At 41.5% G+C, this 22,479-nt stretch overlaps 1 pseudogene; it reads right to left on the bottom strand.

Moving 5' to 3' along the window:
• Positions 1-10,622: 10,622 nt before the first annotated feature.
• On the bottom strand, positions 10,623-13,244 carry LOC133652730 (uncharacterized protein K02A2.6-like; annotated as a pseudogene).
• Positions 13,245-22,479: the final 9,235 nt, after the last annotated feature.

Here is a 22,479-nt window from a genome sequence, read left to right as displayed (position 1 = left end):
TCGTGTGTAAAGGTAGCATACGTCCATGAGCCAAGAGAACAGGTTCTGTTTTTTTACATTTCTGGACGCTTTCAACAGGCACAAAAACATTTTAAATGCAACTTAAGCTTACCTGTTTGTTTAAAGAGATGTCTTTGCCTTTTAGATTTCTTCTTTGGCCACCGTTGGAGGCCAGGATGTGAAGCGAGTGACCTGGAACATCCTGGGCAGGATGTTCACAGATGACGTTTCACATCGGATCAATTGGAAGGGCGTCAATAACAAAAAGGCCTTTAGCAGGATGGCAACAAAGACTTTGCTTTTCAGTAAGCATATAATTCAAAGTAATATTACATATGTTCAAAGTCAATAGTGGGGGCAGGCTTGAAAATCGTAGCAACCATCATACCTGTAGCTGCTCCCAAACTTATTCTCTTGGTCAGATTAACGCAGGGGTCACCAACGCGGTGCCCGCGGGCACCAGGTAGCCCATAAGGACCAGATGAGTAGCCCGCTGGCCTGTTCTAAAAATAGCTCAAATAGCAGCACTTACCAGTGAGCTGCCTCTATTTTTTTTATTTTATTTATTTACTAGCAAGCTGGTCTCGCTTTGCTCGGCATTTTTAATTCTAAAAGAGACAAAACTCAAATAGAATTTGAAAATCCAAGAAAATATTTTAAAGACTTGGTCTTCACTAACTGACAAAGAAACAGATAACAGATTTGGTGTCCAGTTCAAAGTGTGACATGATTTATTTAAAAATTTGAGTGTTGACTTTTATATTTTACATGAGTTATTTGTACAAACATGGTGCAAAGTAATTCATGATTTGTTAAAAAATGTTAGTGGCTAGCTAGTTAAAATGGGATATTGAGATTTCACAAGACTGTCTTAGAAGTGATCATTTGAAAATGTTCAATTTTTTTTTTTTTTTTTTTTTAAATTAATCAATCAACAAAACAATACACAACAACACCACAACCATGCAACCCAGTTCCAAAACCAAACCCGTCCCACCAATGTTAGGAATAACAACAAACAGAGCAATTGAGAGCAATTGAGGACACACAAACATGACACGGAACAATACAAATGTAGTGAAACAAAAATGAACATTATCGACAACAGCATCAATATTGGTAATAATTTCAAAATAGCAGTGATTAAAAAAAACAACCCTCATTGATATTATCATTAAAAACATTAATAAAAAATAATTTAAAAAATTAGAAATGAACAATAGTGTCACAGTGGCCCACACCCGCATCACATCCCACAAGCCCGACAATACACCGTGTCCAACACTTTCCACAAAGATATAATAAGTCATATTTTGGTTCATTTAATAGTTGAAACAAATTTAAATAATGGATCCCATATTCCAATATAGGACTCATTATTATCTAAACTAAATGCAGTTTGTTCTACTGATATCATCTCCATAGCTTGTGTATACCAGTCAGTATGAGTTGGACTATCAACAGCTATCCATTTTTTAAATATTACCCTTTTTGTTATTATGCATATTGAAAGAAAAGCATTTTTACTCTTTGATGACACGTTACTAAATTGATGGAGATCCCCAAGAATACAAGTTTGCAGTGTCATTGAGATGTTTATATTAAGAAATGTGATTGCTTCTTTTGTTGTTTTCAACCATAACTCTTTTATTCTCTGACATTCCCACAATAAATGAACAAGAGTTCCCTCAGCTGCCCGACACTTCATACATAACTTGCTATCTACTACACCAATTTTAAACAGCTGAGAAGATGTAAAATACAATCTATTCAATATCTTAAATTGAGTCAGTTTATCTTTAATGCTTCTAAAGGGCTTATTGGCATTTTTCCAAATATCATTCCATGATATGTCTCTTTCATCGAAAATGTTTAAGTCCATCATCCATTTCCGAACACATGCATCATTTGCATTTCTAGTGTGGTGTTCATTTATTATTCCATAAAATAGTTTAATTAATTTCTTAATTGTATCTTGATTAAAAAGTGCATCTTCCAGTTCATGGCTATTTAAAGACATACTTTCAGAGGATATGCATTTATTTACAGCGTGTTTTAATGAGATAAAATTTAAAAAATGATTTCTGGGTACATTATATTGTTCAACTAAATCATTGAACGGTTTAAAAGAGTTTTTATTAATAATATTATGAGGTTTAGTAATACCTCTGTCTTTCCATGTTGTCCATTTAACCACATTTTTATTAATTATGATATTAGGATTGTACCAAAGCGGTTGATTTACAGATGTCATTGGGTTGATTCCTAGTATTTTCTGGCACAGTTTTAGAATGTTAAAGGTGGCTTCTATTGGGCTTTGCCTCAATTCATTAGGTATTTTTTTAATATAATATAAGCTCCCCACATCAATGTCCAAATTCATTAACATATTTTTTTCTATGTTGATCCGATCTTTATCCGCAGAAGAATGAAATAAGTGGCTTGCTGGTTCACAACCGAAGGAGATATAATAATGTAATGAGTTTGGTAATTGTAGTCCTCCTTTATCTTGCGTACAAGACAACCTTAAGTATGAGCATCTGGCCTTCTTTCCACACCATATAAAATGTGATATCATTGTATGTATTTTCTTAAACCAACTTTTATTAATTAGGACAGGCATCATTTTCCGTATATAATTAACTGCTGGCAGTATACTCATTTTTACTATGTTCACACGACCCCAAAGTGATATTTGGAGACGTGACCAGCGTTCCATTTTGGATTCTATCTTTTTTTTTTAAATGTTTAAGATTTAGATCTCTACTTGCATAAAGGTTTGGTGTAATATGTAGTCCTAGATATATGATTTCTGCCTCTATCCATATAATTTTGGAGTTCTGAACTTGTGATTTCTTGCAGTGTTTATTAAGTGGTAATATTTCACATTTGTCCCAATTGACTTTATACCCTGGTAAACAGCAATATTCAGTAATGACATTATTGATTTAGTGAAGAGAGGAGTTAACATGTGACAGGTAGAGAATTATGTCGTCACAATACAGCTTATTATACTGAGAGCCAATTTTTATACCATGAATATTATTTTCATTTCTTATTTTTGCAGCTAAGGGTTCAATAACCAAATTAAATAATAATCCAGATGCAGGACATCCCTGTTTTACTCCTCTTTTTAACGAAAAAGGTTCTGAAATATGATTATTGGTTTTGACTGATGCCATGGGTCTTGTATAAAGCATCTTAATCCATTGTATAAAATTATCTCCAAATCCAAATTTACGTAATGTGCAAAACATAAATGACCAGTTTATGCGGTCGAAAGCCTTCTCCGCATCAACAGTACATACTGCTGTGGGATAAGGGAGACTTCTAGCATAGTAAATAACATTAAACAATTTCCTTGTATTGTCTGAAGATTGTCGACCTACCATGAAGCCAGTTTGGTCAGTATGAATTAATTTTCCTATTACATTTGATAATCGTGTGGCTAAGATTTTTGCCAATATTTTATTGTCCATATTGGCTAGGGATAAAGGACGATAATTACTGCAATTCAATGGGTCTTTATCCTTTTTATGTATCAATGAGATATGAGAAAAATTGAAGGTTGGAGAAAACAATTGTTTATTAAATGAAGATTGGTACATTTGTAATAATAGAGGAGACAAATCTTCACTGAATATTTGATAAAATTCTGTATTGTAGCCATCAGGGCCAGGAGATTTATTTTTTGCAAATGAATGTATAGCTTTTTGAATTTCCATTAATTGTATAGGTTCCTCCAGAAATGTTATGTCATGCTCTGATAAGGATGGCAGTTGTATTGCGTCTAAATATGATCGCATAGCTTCTATGCTACAATCTTTCTCAGGCTTATATAAATTTGTATAAAATGTTCTAAACGTTTCATTGATTTGCTTGGGATCAACAGTAATACTACCATCTGAAAGTTTAATATTAGATATATGATTTCTAGTCATCTGCTTCTTTAATCTTAAAGCAAGGAGCTTTCCAGCTTGCTCGCCGTATTCATGAAACTTTAATTTTGCCCTATTAATTTTATATTCAACCTTTTGCTTTATTATGTTATCATATTCCATTCTTTGTTTGCAAAGTTTGATCTATGTTTCCTGATTATACTGTTTGGCCAATGTGTCCTGCAATTGTTTGATTCCATTCAATAATTCATTTTCTTCAGCACGTTGTTTTTTAGTCTTAAAGCTTGCAATCCTAATAAGTTATCCTCTTACACAACATTTAAGTGCTTCCCATATTGTGGAAATGTCAGAGACAGAATCCTGGTTATTTTTAATAAAGTCTGAAATAAATTATTTAATTCGTAATTTATTTTTCTCACTATCCAATAAAGAAATATTAATTTTCCATTGTTTGAATTGGAAAGTGACAGGAGGAAAGCTTACGTCGATTTGAATTGGACTATGATCAGAAATAATTATTGGGTGAATTTTAGCCTGCACGTTTTCTACAATTGCCTTAGGAACAAAGAACATATCAATTCTTGAAAATGACTGATGTCTGTTTGAATAAAAAGTGAAATCCTTCTCATATGGATTTAAGGTTCTCCAAATATCTATTAGGTTAAGAGTTTGCATTATTTTCAGAAGAGAAAAAACAGATTTCTTGGGTTTAACGATCTTACCAGTTTTATCAATATTTGGATTTATTGTTAAATTTAGATCTCCACCCATAATAATATCAGAATCAACATAATCTGCCGATTTGAGCTCCATGTCACCAAAGAAAGAAGGTTTATCATCATTGGGTGCATATGAGTTTACCAGTGTGATATTGTTATTATCTATATGGCAGTTAATAATCATATATCTACCCTCTGGATCTAAAAATACACTATTTATAATATAGTTCATCTTTTTGTTAAACATTATAGCAACACCAGATCTTTTAGAGGACAGTCCAACACCAACTATCTCACCAACCCATCCTTTTTTCAGATATTTTAAATGTTCAGTTTTCAAATGGGTTTCCTGTAGAAAAGCAATATCAGTAGAAAGATTGTTTAGATGCTTCAGAATTTTTCTTTGTTTCACCTGTTCATTTGCACCTTTTACATTCCAAGATATAATTCTCAAACATTTTCTAGTCATTGCAATATCTTATGTTTGTGTTAACTGGTTTTCTTCCTTATGTGACAAAAATTATCAAACATAACATTTAGTAAATGTGTCCTCTCAATATATAATTTAACTGGGTTATTTTTCCTTGTCAATCCCCCTACCTCCCCCCTCCCATTGCTCTTTACCACAAAATAAAATAATTTAAATAGCAAAACAAACATGCTTAAAGAAAGTAAAATAAATTAAAGAGAAAGAAAAAAAAAAGATAATGGAAACAAGATCATAAGAGAAGGAGAAAACTAAAAAGTAGAACAGTAGAAGATAGAAGAATAAAAAACTAAGAGATAATCAAACTAAACTAAACAAATATCACCAATCGATCAAGTAGTGGTATAAAAAGAAAAAACAGAACCAGGCCAATAATACATCCCCCCATAAAAAAATTTTTGGACAGAAATGAAGAAAAAAGTACCTGAAATAACTTCATCGAGGTTTCTGGCGGTATTAAACGTTTCCATGACTACCTGTGCATGCATGACGTCATCATCTCGCACCATTGTTTTGGTGCGGTTGCAATGTTCTTTTCAGTCCGTTTGGATTTTATCAACACCGCCACTCAACCAGTATGTAATACTGGCATTTCTAAAAGGAGTACCTTCGATGTAGAGTTTGTCCACAATTAGACGGGTTCGTTTGTTGTTCTTTTTAGCCTCATTCATTATTGGATACAACAGTCGTCTTCTCTTGAGTATCTCGGCTGGAAACTGGTCACTAATGGAGAAGGTCGTTCCCTTGAGTTCTTTTCCACGCTCCATTACCATGGATTTACTCTTTGGATCAACAAACTGTGCAACAATTGGGCGACATACCTTCTCTCCCCCAGAATGTTGTTTTTTCCCAATACGATGAACACGTCCAAAGCCGATGTTCCTCGCTGTTGCGCCCTCCATCTTGAGCTGGGATGTTAAAAAAGTTTGGACCAACTCCTCCGTTTTGTGGTGAGTTTCCCACGTTTCCTCCGGAACTCCGTGAATGATGATATTGTTCCGCATACTCCTACATTGCAAATCCAAAATATCTTGCGTGACTTTAATATTTGTATTTTCGATGTCATAAGTTTGCTGTCTGAGGCTGTTCACTTCTGCTCGTAGCGTAGCATTTTCCTGCTTGAGCACGTCCACAAGTGCACTTTGAAAGTCCATAGATTGTTTAAGCTCCTCCACATCCTCGGATAGTTTCTTCAATAAGTCGAGGTTTTGTAATTTGTCATTGATTTTTGCAATGGAGCTTCTGATATCTTTTAAGTCCTTCGTGATATCATCAGACTCACTTGAGTGACTCAGCTGGCGTCTCCCACGCTTCTTTGTCGTCATGTTATAATAGAATGAATCAATATATGATTCCAAATCTGAAATAGTTTCTTCAGCGTGAGGTTCCAGCCTTGTATTTATTTAGAGGCACATAGTTTCAGGCGTTTAATCGGCTCATTTTGGGATTATTGGCCGAGCTCTCGTCTCAGAGACTTCTGATCGCAGCCATCTTTCTGCTCCAAAATAAATCATCTCAAGTTATGGAAAAAACTTCAATTTGAAAAATGTGCACTTAGAGAAAATATAAAAATAAAGTGTTGCATATTGATATTTATCTGTTTCTATATATATTTATTGTGAGAAATCATTAAGATGATCAGTGTTTCCACAATGATAAATACCATTAATTATTAATAATAACATAGAGTTAAAGGTAAATTGAGCAAATTGGCTATTTCTGGCAATTTATTTAAGTGTGTATCAAACTGGTAGCCCTTCGCATTAATCAGTACCCAAGAAGTAGCTCTTGGTTTCAAAAAGGTTGGTGACCCCTGGATTAACGTAACGCTTCAACTGATGTTTGTCGACTTCCTTTATTGAGCCTTGAATAGGTCAATAATTCATAATGACATTGATTTTGATTCATTATTTTTTAAAGAAAGAAACAGCCTACATGGCAGCTTTGTGTGATTAGAGTAAACATTGCTACATTTTCTTGTTACATTTCACCTGTTTGCTCTTTAAATACCACTTTTAATGTTTTTTATTTATTTCAATCGTATTTTTTTAAAATACGATTGCAAATGGCCTGCAGGTCATTTTATACTACAGCAAGAACAGAAGCGATTTTGAAAATAAGATAAACGGGTCCAAAACAGCCAGATGAGCCAGGGTTTTTATGAGTCCGTTGCTGGTCCGCGGCGGGAGGTTAGGCTTTGATCATGGATGCGGAGCGGATGCAGCGCGCCGCCACGGCGCACCCGCCTCGGCGCACCCGCCTCGGCGCACCCGCCTCGGAGGTTAGGTTTTGATCATGGCTGCGGAGCGGATGAGGCGCGCCGCCACGGCGGATCCGCAACCCGCCTCCGTGGCGGATACGTTCCTGAGAGCAAGTGGACGCTGATACGGGTCCGTTTCGCGATTCCGTTCCGGAAAGCGCGATAGCTCCGCGGGGGATCCGCCGCGGAGTGTTTTTGCTGTGTGGGTACTTACAAGCCGACACAGTGCCTAGACAGAAAAGGGAGAATGGACGCATTTTGGTGTAAAAACTAAAGATAAAGGTGAAGTTATAACACTGAAACACCCTCAAAAAGAGGTGCTTTAAAACATGGCTAGCTAGCTAGCAGCTAACATCCATCCGCAGCCCGCCGTGTTTTAGCTACTTTAAATCACTAATCCTGGCCTCCATGGTGACAAATAAAGTACATTTCTTAAATGTACATTATCACTGGAGGACGAGGAATAGCTAAACATGCTTCACTACATACCCTGGGAGGATACAGAAGCTCACTGCTAACAGGCTAGCGCTCCTAAATGTAAACAAACGCCATGGGTGGATCTACACCTGACATCCACTGTAATGATACCAAGTACAATAGTGTATCTAGTCAATAGTACTATGATTACATCAATATTTTGTATTGTCACAAAATCTTTTTTCCTTTTTTTAAAATTCATATTATGTTTATAAACTCAGGAAATACGTCCCTGGACACATGAGGACTTTCAATATGACCAATGTATGATCCTGTAACTACTTGGTATCGATCCGATACCAAGTATGTGTGGTATCATCCAAAACTAATGTAAAGTATCAAAGAAGAGAAGAATAAGTGATTATTACATTTTAACAGAAGTGTAGATAGAACATGTTAAAACAGAAAATAAGCAGATATTAACATTAAATGAACAAGTGGATTAAAAATCTATTTTTACAGTTTGTCCCTCATAATGTAGACAAAATAATAGGTAGATAAATGACACAATATGTTACTGCATACGTCAGCAGACTAATTAGGAGTCTTTGTTTGTTTACTTACTACTAAAAGACAAGTTGTCTAGTATGTTCACTATATTATTTAAGGACTAAATTACAATAATAAACATATGTTTCATGTACCCTAAGATTTTTTGTTCAAATAAAGACATTGATGACATTTTTTTTGGTTCCCTTTATTTAGAAAAGTATGGAAATATATTTTGGTTGCTGTACCAACATATTGGTATCAGGACAACCCTAGTTGTGGTTGTACTTTCCCTTTCCTAGATTCCCACTGCGTCTTAGTGCTGTCTTCATCACCTGGGGATGATAAGTACTTGACCTTTCCGCACTCTGTTTGTGTGATGTATCGGGACATTAAATTCTCATTTATTTGCACGTGTCTCCCGCTTTTTGGGGGTCACGTCCTCCCCTACAAGGAGCATACCTGACAGAATGATCCCACAACGACATGTGACTGGCTTGAATACTGCCCAGGTGGTGATTAGCAGCAGGTGAAAACCATAATACTAATCACCCCCAGACAATGAAGACAGCATTAAGAAGCAGTGTGAAGCTAGTGCAGGGAAAATACAACCACAACAGGAAGTGGAAACAAAATAAGAGCACAAGAAATAACCAAAAACACCTAAAAACTAAACTGAGAATGGCCTGGCTTAACAGGTCTTAACAGGATACCTTTTAGGGGTGAACAAAAAAATATATTTACATCCGAATCGCAATTCTCATTCATCCCAATTGTAAATAATTTCATAAGATTAAAAGACTTGAATTAGAATAAATTACTAAAAATATGTTTTTAGGCCATCTCCATGCAACCAGAAGGAGCTTTTGTAACCTGTAACTTGTTTTGAAAAAGTTTCATTATAATTGCATCATAAAACATTGCGAGAATCGGTTTGAATCGATAATCATGTTGACTCGATTCTGGTTTGAATTGTCATCTCAGGAATCGGAATCAGTTCGTTAGCTGCCCAAAGATTTACACCCCTTGTACCTTTCACATTCGAACTCATACGGTACCGATTCCTCGTACCTGGGAATCAATACCTGTATACCAAGTTTTTCTACTTGTTTGTTTTGAACTGTTTTTATTTTGACTCATGGTTCTTACCATATTTCATCTGACCATTTTAATCATGGACTTTTTTATTTAAAAACTATATTTCAATGTGTTTTGTGCTTTTTATGCTGTCCTATAACTTTACGCAACTGTGTTGTTCGCCCCAGGTGTGTCGCCGTAGTCAGGAAGTAGTCTTTGCCATTAAGTTGTATGTGCCAGTTTTGAGTCGGACAAAGTGTTTATACTGTAAGTATTGTTGTTATATACCCATATACCTGTATATGGTTGGGCATTACACCAATAATAATAAGGACACGGAAACCTTGGTTGCTCTGTAGCTTCACGTTTACTACTGTCGAGGTCAACAACAACTCTGTATGATACAGGAAGTGACATCAAGAGCAGGAGGCATGACGGTAACTCAGCAGGGACAAAACTAGGACTGTTAATACACAACATCCCTCCCCTTTTACTTTTAAGGTTCCCTTAACAAAAATAAAATAAACAAAATCAAAGCCAACTTCAAAATACACGTCAGTCTCTTTTGTGAAATATAAACTGTTCAACGATAACTTTTAAACAAATACAACACTTGCCTGAACTAGAGAATGAGGGTGGACTACCTCAATCCCAAACTGAACCCTGGGGATTATTCTGCCCCAATGACACAGGTCAGCGCCTAGACTACAATGACAGTCTATCTGGGGGTCGTCTTTCTCGTTGAGGGTAAACACGACCTCTAGGCACTTCGGTCACTGTAGATGGTGTGGGTTCTGGTCTGGGTGAAGCGAAACCTGAGGCAGGTACTCGTGCAGGTTCCGGTGTGCCAGGAGCAGATCCAGGTGCACTTCGAACAGCAGCCGTGTCTGGGGTTTGAGGCTGCTCCAGGGAAGGACACAGCTCCGGAACAAAAGATGTCGGCTGGCGTGAGTCATCATGAGACCCCGAAGTGTGCAGCAGTTGGTCGAGGTGTCTTCTCCAGATGCGATGGTCACTGGTTTCTACAGTATATGAGACAGGACCTGTTTTGGAAACAATGGTCGCAGGCACCCACTTTATGTCGTTGGTGTAGGTCCTAGCAAGAACCCGGTCTCCTACCATGAAGCTCCGCAATTTTGCATTTTCCCGTCTTTCCACTTGAGCCTTCTGTTGCTGATGCACAACCTCTCTTGTCTTTAGAGGTTTCAGGAGATCTAGTCGAGTGCGGAGTTGTCTCTTGAACATCGCTGAGGCAGGGGACACCTTTGTGGTAGCATGAGGGGTGTTTCGATATGCCAACAAGAAAGCATCGAGGCGCCTTTTAAGGGTTTGTGTGCTTGGGAGGACTTGAGAGCTTTCTTCAGAGCCTGTACAAATCTTTCCGCAAGCCCATTTGTAGCCGCATGATAGGGCGCAGACTTGATGTGCTGAATACCATTCTCCTCCATGAACGCCTTAAATTCTTCTGACACCAGTTGTGGACCATTGTCGCTAACCAACTGCTGTGGCAGACCATTACGACTGAAAATGGATCTCAACTCTTCAATGGTTCTCTCTGACGAGGTGCTCTTCATGACAGCGACCTCAGGCCATTTGCTATGAGCGTCAATTACAAGTAAGAACATGTGGTTCTCCAGTGGTCCAGCAAAATCAACATGGACTCTTTGCCATGGTTCCTCAGGCCAGTCCCACGGATGCAAGGGAGCCAGCTGTGGGAGGTTTCTCAGTTTCTGGCAGGCAGAGCATGACTTGGCTTTTTCTTCTATAGCTGCATCCAGGCTTGGCCACCACAAATAGCTGCGTGCCATTTCTTTCATTCGCACTACACCACAGTGCCCAGAGTGAAGCTCATCAAGCACTTTTTCTCTTAATGGTGGAGGAATAATGACACGATAGCCCCACAATAAGCATCCAGACTGGACTGAAAGCTCATTTTTTCTCATCAGATATGGCTTTAAGCTTTGGGTCATATCTCCTTTTCTGCCGCAAGCAATGATGTCCATAACTTCAGACAGGATTGGGTCATTGCGAGTGTGTCTCTTCACATGAGCTGAGGTCACTGGGGTAGCAGCCGCTTCCTTGAAGTAGAATATCTCAGCCTGTTTCGGCTCAATGTGTGTGACCGGCAGTGGAAGTCTTGACAGCCCATCAGCATTTCCGTGCTGATCTGCCTTCCTATATTTAATGTCGTACTGGTGGGCAGACAGTAAAAGAGCCCATCATTGCATACGGCTGACAGCAAGCGATTGAATGCCAGTATGGGAACCAAAAATGGAGGTGAGAGGCAGATGGTCAGTCAATAGCGTGAATTTTCTGCCATAAAGGTACTGGTGAAATCTTTTCACCCCAAACACTATAGATAGTGCCTCACGCTCAATTTGGGCGTAATTGCTTTCTGCTTTACTCAAAGTCCTTGATGCAAAAGCGATGGGCCTTTCATCGCCCGATGGCATTATGTGTGACACTACTGCCCCCACACCATATGGTGAGGCGTCACATGCCAGCTGAATTGGCAATGTGGGGTCAAAATGAGTGAGGACCTCAGATTGTGACAGCGCTGTCTTCACTTCCTTGAAAGCTGTCTCACATTTATACGTCCACTTCCATTTCTTAGTTTTGTTCAGAAGTTCATGCAGAGGCTTCAATGCATTTGCAAGGTTAGGCACAAACTTTGCATAGTATGTTAGGAGGCCCAGGAACGACCTCAGCTGACTTACATTCTTCAGAGATGGAGCCTCTACAACAGCCTTCACCTTTGATGGTGCCTTGTGGAGTCCTGTGCTGTCGATTACATGCCCCAGGTATTCAACAGAAGGCCGGAAAAACTCACACTTATCCTTCCGAACTCTCAGGCCATATTCCTCCAATCTTTGCAGTGTGATGTCCAGATTCCTCAAGTGTGACTTCTCATCCGGTCCCGTGATGAGCAGATCATCGAGATAGCACTGGACCCCTGGTATCCCACTGAGAATCTGGTCCATGGCTCTTTGGAAAAGTGCTGGGGCAGAGGTAATTCCAAAAGGGAGCCTGCGGTACTTATACAGGCCTTTGTGTGTCACTATAGTCAACAACTCTTGTGACTCTGAATCCACATGCATTTGTAGATAGGCCTGACATAAATCTATCTTACTAAACTTCTGGCCTCCAGCTAGGCCTGCAAAAAGCTCCTCAATAATGGGCAAAGGATACTTCTCAGCATGTAGGACAGGGTTCAATGTGACTTTAAAGTCACCACAGATCCGTGGAGTTCCATCCTTTTTCATGACTGGAACAATCGGGGTTGCCCATTCGCTTGTGCTCACTGGTTCCAGTACTCCACTCTTCACTAACCTGGCTAATTCTGCCTCCACCTTCGGTTTTATGGCATATGGAACAGGTCTAGCTTTGAAAGCTTTTGGCACGCTTCCTGGTTTCACTGTCAGCTTAACTGTAATGTCTTTCATGCTGCCAAGTTCTCCATCAAAAACGGGGAAATGTGTCTTTAGAATCTCCTGTAGTGGCCCTGTGTCCCCACCCCTAACTAGGAATACTTCCTGCCAATTCAGACTGAGCTTCTCCAGCCACCGGCGGCCTAGCAATGCTGGCCGTTTCCCTTGAATGATGTACAGTGGAAGAGTCTTTTTCTGTCCGTTGTGTTCCACTGTCACATCCACAACTCCCAGCACCGGTTCTCCTGTGTCGGTCCTTAACTTCAGCCGGGTTGGTTGTAGCACAAGGTGCTGTAGTTTCTCACTGTAAACAGCTTCTGATACCATCGATATGCGTGAACCAGTGTCTACTTCCATTCTTATAGGAAGGTTCTCCAACAGTGGTGTGACATCAAGAGCAGGAGGCATGACGGTAACTCAGCAGGGACAAAACTAGGACTGTTAATACACAACAATTGTACTTACCACACACCGGCTGTTTGATTGCAACGTGCATCTGTCTTGCAGTTTTGACTTTTAGTATTAGCGTCTTGTTTAATTTTTGAACGATACACAAGCCTTCAGCTCGATAGGAAACATGACCAAGTACACGTACGTAACCCTTCAGTTCAGGATATACATTAATAAATAAATACTGTCAGGTTCTCATTAGGACTCCAATTGATGGGGTGTTTGAACATTTATTTGTCCCCTCAAGGGGGTGTGACAGAAAATAATTGAAAACCACTGATCTATGTAGAACACACACTTTAATCCTGTACGAATGTATTAAAGGTATATTACATTCTAGTCTTCGTATTTACCTGAAGGATGCAGCTGCCACAAAGATGGGAGGGCTTGAAGATGTATCTACGCAACATTTTGACCATTACAGCTTATGTAGAAGGTAAGTGTTTTAAATGTAGATGAAAAATCATAATATGACTATATTATGCCTTTTTTCACATAATAAAACAGTTTCTTGGTGTAATAAAACCTCGTCTTTGGTCAAAATACCCGAAAAATCTAGACTCAGAGCAGACTTAAAACCCCCTGGAAGCAACACAGGGTTGCCAATATACCTTTTCCAGGCATGGCCAGGGGCGTGGTCAACTTAATGTCATCATATAATTTGAATACTCTGCAATGCTGTATATATTTTCCTTAAAAATGTTGTACAAACATTAAAAAAAAACTTATTTATTAGTATTAACATATTTTTTCTGTTTTGCTGCTCAATATGCAATGTACTTTGTTGAGAATTGTTCATGTTTCTAAAGACTTCTCTAATCCTTAGAGACTTTTTCTTTGTTAAAAAAACTAACAACAAATCTAGCATCTTTTTCTGGTGTTATTGTAGACTTTACTTGTGTTTAGACACTATCTGGTGTTATTGTAGACTGTATTCATGTTCAGAGGCACTACTTCTGTTGCTCCATATCCGTGACGAACAACGAGAGCTGCAGTGAGCCTGAAGTCACACTTGCTTCGTGTTATAGCTCCAACTCTACTTTCTATTCCTAAAAACCGCCACCGTCCTCTTAATATTTGCATGTTGCACATTTTGGAAATCACTGTCCGCGGGTATATCTGGGACATATTAAAGTACGTCCACTAAGCTGACATGCTGCCTCCGCTCCACACAATCCCGTGCGTATTGCTTACGTCGCCACAACATTCTGTTTCGTCAGTGCTGTTTCGGTGAGGTCAATAAACAAATTGGCGGGACGCAGTGTTTTCATACAATATACAAATAGACATAGACCTATTCGCTGACATTTTGTCACCATAAGGTGGTCTACAAAATTAACTCAAGTCAGAGGCCATTAAACATAGATCAATGTTGAGATGTGCGCAGCAATTACTTATATGATACAATCCAAACAACCTTCCCTAGTCATGGTGCAGAAAAACTAATTAAACCAGCACAAATATTAAACAAACACAGTCACACATAACACTTCCAAAAAAAAAAATTCAAACTACACCAATTTAAATCCATTACAAGGGATGATGGGAAAAATGAAAAACACTCTCCACATTTAGCCATGTTTGGCACATTTTAGCTGCTTGATATTTCTGATTGATTAAAAAACTTTAGAGAGGTCATCACGGAACTAAACAAAGCAGGAAGCGATACATATATATATATATATATATATATATATATATATATATATATATATATATATATATATATATATATATATATATATATATATATATATATATATATATATATATATATTAGGGTTGTACAGTATACTGGTATTGGTATAGTACCACGATACTAATGAATCATATTCGGTACTATACCGCCTCTAAAAAGTACCGTCGTCACGTCGTGTCATTGTTGGTTTTACGAGCAGACGAGCATGTTCCACAGCGCGCACACATGGAGTACTTACAAGCAGACACAGTGTGTAGACAGAAAATGGAGAATGGACGTATTTTGGTGTAAAAACTAAAGATAAAGGTGAAACACTGAAATACCCTCAGGAAGAGGTGCTTTAAGACACGGCTAGCTAGATGGAGGGTAAAGTCCACCCGCAGTCAGCAGTGTTGTAGCTACTTCTAAATCACTAATCCTTGTCTCCATGGCGACAAATAAAGTAAGTTTCTTACAAGTATTATTATCACTGGAGAACGAGGAATAGCTAAACATGCTTCACTACACACCCTAGGAGGATACAATAGCTCACGTGTCATGTCTTTTGATCATGTTTTGTTTGGCTATGTTCTGTCAGGTTTTTGGACACTTTTAGTTCCTGTTTTTTCACTCCATGGTTTTGTTTCCATGACGACCATTAGTTTCACCTGTCATGTGTTCGAACTCACGCACCTGTCATTAATCATGTCCTTATTATTTAAGCTTGTAGTTGCCAGGCAGTCGGCATGGCGACATTACCTCTGATACCCATGTACCCATGTTACCTGATGATACCCTTGTTACCTTTGATATCATAGTTCATGCTGTTCTTTCTGGTCACAGTAAGTGTTTATTTGTTTCATGTCCATAGTTTTGCCTTTGTGCTAGTTTTTTGTTTTCATAGCCAAGTTTGTTCTCCGCCTTGTCGCGCCTTTTGTTTGTACCCTTTTTTTGTAGTTTATAGTAAAGATTAAACATGTATTTACCTTCACGCCATGTCCGATCCAATTCCATTTCATTCCGGGAAAACAAAACCACCCCATAGACCACGTCCTGACAGACACGTCACAAAATTTTTGTTTTTTTTCACCCACAAAAACCCTGGTGGGGAGAAATGAAAGACATTTTGGACAAATTCGAGGGGAGGATTCTTCCCCCCTCCTGACCTACCTCCACCCACCCCTAAAGACGATTCCAGACCGCAGGGAGTGTGTCTGGTATCCGCTCCTTGAGGGGGGGGGGATATTGCCGGGAGCTGTGCTGGTGGGGTGGCTCAGCTGCGCCCAGCCAGGCAGCAACCTCCAGCCCGGCCACCACCACGAGTTCTTCGTCATGCCACCACCAGCTTTTCACCACGCCAAGCCACAGCCTCCAGCCCGGCCACCACCACCAGTCTTTCGCCATGCCAAGCCACAACCTCCAGCCCGGCCACCTCCACCGGTCTTTCGCCATGCCAAGCCGCAACCTCCGGCCCAGCCACCTCCACCAGCTTTTCACCATGCCAAGCCACAGCCTCCAGCCCGGCCACCACCACCAGTCTTTCGGCATGCCAAGCCGCAACCCCCAGCTAGGCCACCTCTACCTACGCCAAGGCTAGCACCACACCCAAGGCTAGCATCTGCTCCAAGGCTAGCACCTGCACCACGACTAGCTCCACGCCAAGCTCCAAGGCTAGCACCTGCGCCAAGGCCACGCCAAGCTCCACCACGCCAAGCTCCACGGCAGGTTCCAGTACCTGCACCACGGCAGGTTCCAGTACCTGCACCACGGCAGGTTCCAGTACCTGCACCACGGCAGGTTCCAGTTCCTGCACCACGGCAGGTTTCTATACCTGTACCACGCCAAGCTTCAGTATCTGCACCACGCCAAGCTTCAGTACCTGCACCACGGCGGGTTCCAGTACCTGCACCACGGCGGGTTTCAGTTCCTGCACCACGCCATGTCCGATCCAATTCCTTTGCATTCCGGAAAAACAAACCACCCCATTGTCCACGTCCTGACATCACCAGCGTCATTAGCGGTGACGCCGTTACTGAATGTAAACAGCCATCCAAGATGGCTGCGCTTCAGAGCAGCGGCTTCGTGCGAGCGCTCCTGGAAGTGAGGGCAAAAATACCCCTCAATTCAGTCAATTTCATGGCTGGCTCACAGCGTGTTCACTCCGTGATCACTTACGACCGACTTACAATTCTGGATGTGGAGAGATCGGGCCATTTTGGGCTGATAGATGCGTGTACGATGGACCTGCTCGCTAGCTTGGGAATTCTTCGCGAGCTACATCCAGCAGTGGCCTTTGAAGCAGCGGCGTCGACTACCAGCGGAGACGGTCAGCGAAAGAGACGTAAGCGGTGCGCTCGGAAGCAGAAGCGGGGGTGTCGGGCGGGGGACAAAACAAACAACATGTTTACTTGACCCAATTCCTGGGAAACTTATCAAGGAGCTTTTTGTTTTATTAGGTCCATCAGTGTTAAATATTATAAACCTATCACTTTCCTCTGGTACTGTTCCTCTAGCATTCAAAAAAGCGGTTATTCATCCTCTACTCAAAAGACCTAACCTCGATCCTGACCTCATGGTGAACTACCGGCCGGTGTCCCACCTACCGTTTATCTCGAAAATTCTCGAAAAAATTGTCGCACAGCAGCTAAATGAACACTTAGTGACTAACAATCTCTGTGAACCTTTTCAATCCGGTTTCAGGGCAAATCACTCTACGGAGACAGCCCTCGCAAAAATGACTAATGATCTATTGCTGACGATGGATTCTGATGCTTCATCTATGTTGCTGCTTCTTGATCTTAGCGCCGCTTTCGATACTGTTGATCATAATATTTTATTAGAGCGTATCAAAACGCGTATTGGGATGACAGACTTAGCCTTGTCTTGGTTTAACTCTTATCTTACTGACAGGATGCAGTGTGTCTCCCATAACAATGTGACCTCGGACTATGTTAAGGTAACGTGCGGAGTTCCCCAGGGTTCAGTTCTTGGCCCTGCACTCTTTAGTATTTACATGCTGCCGCTAGGTGACATTATACGCAAATACGGTGTTAGCTTTCACTGTTATGCTGATGACACCCAACTCTACATGCCCCTAAAGCTGACCAACACGCCGAATTGTAGTCAGCTGGAGGCGTGTCTTAATGAAATTAAACAATGGATGTCCGCTAACTTTTTGCAACTCAACGCTAAGAAAACGGAAATGCTGATTATCGGTCCTGCTCAACACCAACATCTATTTAATAATACCACCTTAACATTTGACAACCAAACAATTAAACAAGGCGACTCGGTAAAGAATCTGGGTATTATCTTCGACCCAACTCTCTCGTTTGAGTCACACATTAAGAGTGTTACTAAAACAGCCTTCTTTCATCTCCGTAATATCGCTAAAATTCGTTCCAATTTGTCCACAAGCGATGCTGAGATCATTATCCATGCGTTCGTTACATCTCGTCTCGATTACTGTAACGTATTATTTTCGGGCCTCCCTATGTCTAGCATTAAAAGATTACAGATGGTACAAAATGCGGCTGCTAGACTTTTGACAAAAACAAGAAAGTTTGATCATATTACGCCTATACTGGCTCACTTGCACTGGCTTCCTGTGCACCTAAGATGCGACTTTAAGGTTTTACTACTTACGTATAAAATACTACACGGTCAAGCTCCTGCCTATCTTGACGATTGTATTGTACCATATGTCCCGGCAAGAAATCTGCGTTCAAAGAACTCCGGCTTATTAGTGATTCCCAGAGCCCAAAAAAAGTCTGCGGGCTATAGAGCGTTTTCTATTCGGGCTCCAATACTATGGAATGCCCTCCCGGTAAAAGTTAGAGATGCTACCTCAGTAGAAGCATTTAAGTCTCATCTTAAAACTCATTTGTATACTCTAGCCTTTAAATAGACTCCCTTTTTAGACCAGTTGATCTGCCGTTTCTTTTCTTTTCTTTTCTACTCTGCTCCGGGGTGGACCGCTAGCCTGTCCATCAGATGGGGACATCTCTACGCTGCTGACCCGTCTCCACTCGGGATGGTTCCCGCTGGCCCCACCATGGACTGGACTTTCGCTGATGTGTTGGACTTTCACAATATTATATCAGACCCACTCGACACCGAGGATGTCGTTGTGGCTTGTACAGCCCTTTGAGACACTAGTGATTTAGGGCTATATAAATAAACATTGATTGATTGATTGATTGAATGCCTTGGGTGGATCTACACCTATCATCCACTGTAATGATATCAAGTACAGGAGCGTATCTAGTCGATACTACTATGATTACATCAATATTTTTTAGCATCACAATCTATTTTCATTTTTTATTTTTTTTACTACGTTTATAAACTCAGGAAATATGTCCCTGGACACATGAGGACTTTGAATATGACCAATGTATGATCCTATAACTACTTGGTATCGGATTGATACCTAAATTTGTGGTATCATGATCTGATCCTTTTGTTTTCTCCTTTGCTTTTATCTTTATTTTTATTTGTTACAATTTGATTTCCATTTTCTACGCTTTTTTTTATTATGTCTTTACTTAATCATGTCTTTTACTGTTGTGAAGCACTTTGAGCTGCAATTCTTGTATGAAAGGTGCTATACAATATTTGAGAGAATGAGCACGTTCAGTGGAAGGCTCAGACTCCCAAAATGCAACACGGAACGACACAGGAGGTCCTTCATACCGACAGCCATCAGACTGTATAATGCATATGTTCCTTGACTGCACTTAAATGTAGAGTATATGTAAACTATATTTATATTATATATATAATATATTATATATATTATATTATCTATTATTATTATTGTCTATTGTGAGCGAACTGTGGTGCTGAATTTACCCCAGGGATCAATAAAATACTTTATATTCTTTTATATACAAATAAAGTGTATTATTATTATTATTATTATTATTATTATTATTATTATTATTATTATTATTATTATTATTATATTATTATTGTCATGATCCATGGTCCGGATCATGTTTTGTTTAGTTATGCTGTTAGTTTTGGACTTCCTTAGTTCCTGCTTTCACTTCCTGGTTTTGTTTTGTTTCCATGGTTACTCATTAGTTTCACCTGTTCCACGTTTGGACTCACACACACCTGTCTCACGTTTTCACATTTTGAGTCACGTACCTGCTGTCACTGTTATTTAAGCTCCCAGTTGCCAGGCTGTCTTCCTGGCAACATCACCTTCTCTTCACTAGATAACTCTTACCCAGGATGACATCACAGACCAGGATTTTTTTTTCAAGACTTTTTCTTTTGATCACTCACCTCCAGCAAAAGACTGTAAAAACATTATAAGACATTATCAGGACATGTTTTTACAAATTAGATCCTGTCAGTCACAGACACCCAGTTTTCATGCCCCGCCCCCCAGAACTCAAGCCACGCCCAAGTCACACAATTATTTTTTTTCACCCACTCAATCCCAGGAAGAAAGACTTTTTGGACAGTTTGGAGGGGAAGATTCTGCCCCCCCCCCCCCCCCCCCCCCTGACCTCCCTCCACCCACCCCAAAAGATGGTTCCAGACCGCAGGGAGCGCGTCTGGGATCCGCTCCTTGAGGGGGGGGCTAGGGCTGGGGACTGTTCAGGTGGGGTCGCATTTCGTCACGCCAAGCCACAGACTCCAGCACGACCACCACCACCACCAGTATTTCGTCACGCCAAGCCACAGCCTCCAGCACGACCACCACCACCAGTCTTTCGTCACGCCAAGCCACAGCCTCCAGCACGACCACCACCACCAGTTTTTCGGCCTGCCAAGCCGCAACCTCCAGCTAGGCCACCTCCACCTGCTCCACGCCCAGCTCCACGCCAAGATCCACCACGCCAAGCGCCACCAGTACCTGCTCCACGCCAGGCACCAGTCGCAGCTCCACGACGCCCAGTGCCGCCAGTCGCAGCTTCACGACGCCAAGTGCCGCCAGTCGCAGCTTCACGACGCCAAGTGCTGCCAGTCGCAGCTTCACGACGCCAAGTGCCGCCAGTCGCAGCTTCACGACGCCAAGTGCCGCCAGTCGCAGCTTCACGACGCCAAGTGCCGCCAGTCGCAGCTTCACGACGCCAAGTGCCGCCAGTCGCAGCTTCACGACGCCAAGTGCCGCCAGTCGCAGCTTCACGACGCCAAGACCCCTCAAGCCAAGACCAAGTCCAAGACCCCTCAAGCCAAGACCAAGTCCAAGACCCCTCACGCCAAGTCCAAGACCCCTCACGCCAAGTCCAAGACACACCACGCCAAGACCAAGTCCAAGACACACCACGCCAAGACCAAGTCCAAGACCCCCCACGCCAAGACCAAGACCCCCGCCAAGACCAAGACCAAGACCCTCGCCAAGACCCACCAAGCCAAGACTCAAGCCAAGACCCACCAAGCCAAGACTCAAGCCAAGACCCACCAAGCCAGGACTCAAGCCAAGACCCTGACCCAAGCCAAGACCCCCCAAGCCGCCAAGAACCACGCCGCCGGGACCCAAGCCATGACCCTTCAAGCCGCCAGGACCCAAGCCAAGAACCACCATGCCAAGACCAGGACCCCCCATGCCAAGACCAGGACCCCCCATGCCAAGACCAGGACCCGCGCCAAGCTTCGCCGCCTGACGCCCCAGGCCAATCTTCTCCGCCTGCTTCGTCGGCTCCACCCGCGCCTGCGTCATCTGCTGCTACCACGACGACAACGCGCCTGCCTTCTCGTCGGCCACGGATATGGCCGCTACCTGGTCGTCCGCCACGCCAAGTGCGCCGATCTCCTCGTCGGCCACGGATGTGGCCCTTCCCGGGTCGCCCACCTCGTCAGGTACAGCGGCGGTCTACGCGTCGCCGGCACCTGAGTCTGCCCCGGTGGATTCGGGGACACGTGGTCTGGCGACCCACCGCCATGTCCCCCTCCCGCCCTCCCATGACTCTTGTTCATTTTTTTGGTTTTGGACATCTGGTATCTGTCCTTGAGGAGGGGGTTCTGTCATGATCCATGGTCCGGATCATGTTTTGTTTAGTTATGCTGTTAGTTTTGGACTTCCTTAGTTCCTGGTTTCACTTCCTGGTTTTGTTTTGTTTCCATGGTTACTCATTAGTTTCACCTGTTCCACGTTTGGACTCACACACACCTGTCTCACGTTTTCACATTTTGAGTCACGTACCTGCTGTCACTGTTATTTAAGCTCCCAGTTGCCAGGCTGTCTTCCTGGCAACATCACCTTCTCTTCACTAGATAACTTTTACCCATGCTTCCATAGTTCCTGCTGAACTTTCCATGTCAAGTAAGTTTTTGTTTATTGTTCATAGTTTTGTGCCCACGTGCATGTCTTTTGTTTCATAGTCTAGTTTTGTATTTCCGCCTATTTTGCGCACCTTTTGTTTTCATAGTCTTTTTACCTCCGCTGTGAGCGCCTTTGTTTATAACTTTTTGAGCTTTGTTAGTGTAAAATAAAATCATGTCCTTACCTCCACGCCATATCCGCTTCAGTTCATTTGCACCACGGGAGAACAAATC

This window comes from Entelurus aequoreus, linkage group LG06 (assembly GCF_033978785.1).
Source record: "Entelurus aequoreus isolate RoL-2023_Sb linkage group LG06, RoL_Eaeq_v1.1, whole genome shotgun sequence".
In the NCBI taxonomy this organism is placed as follows: Eukaryota; Metazoa; Chordata; class Actinopteri; order Syngnathiformes; family Syngnathidae; genus Entelurus; species Entelurus aequoreus.
Note: the sequence above shows the minus strand (reverse complement) of the source record. Positions and strands in the feature narration are given on the sequence as shown.